We start from the raw sequence: 221 nt of genomic DNA, 5'->3' as shown, positions 1-221 counted from the left end.
GGCGCTCGGTGCCGCCGCGGCCCGAGGTCCGCCCGGGAGCGGCCAGCGAGCACGGCCAGGCCGGACGTTTCGAGGGACACTCGGGGATTTCGGCGCCTCGCCACGCGCCCGGCTACCGACGCGCTGCTCCGTGACCCACGGCTCGCGCTGACGTCAGCGGTGACGACTTACTGCCGCTGTCTTGGCTGCTTTCCCCCTCCGCGGCCCAGAGCCGCCGCCGC

The sequence above is a fragment of the Apteryx rowi genome, unplaced genomic scaffold (genome assembly GCF_003343035.1).
Source record: "Apteryx rowi isolate R43461 unplaced genomic scaffold, aptRow1 scaffold_141, whole genome shotgun sequence".
Taxonomy (NCBI): Eukaryota; Metazoa; Chordata; class Aves; order Apterygiformes; family Apterygidae; genus Apteryx; species Apteryx rowi.
This window is presented reverse-complemented; position numbering follows the sequence as displayed.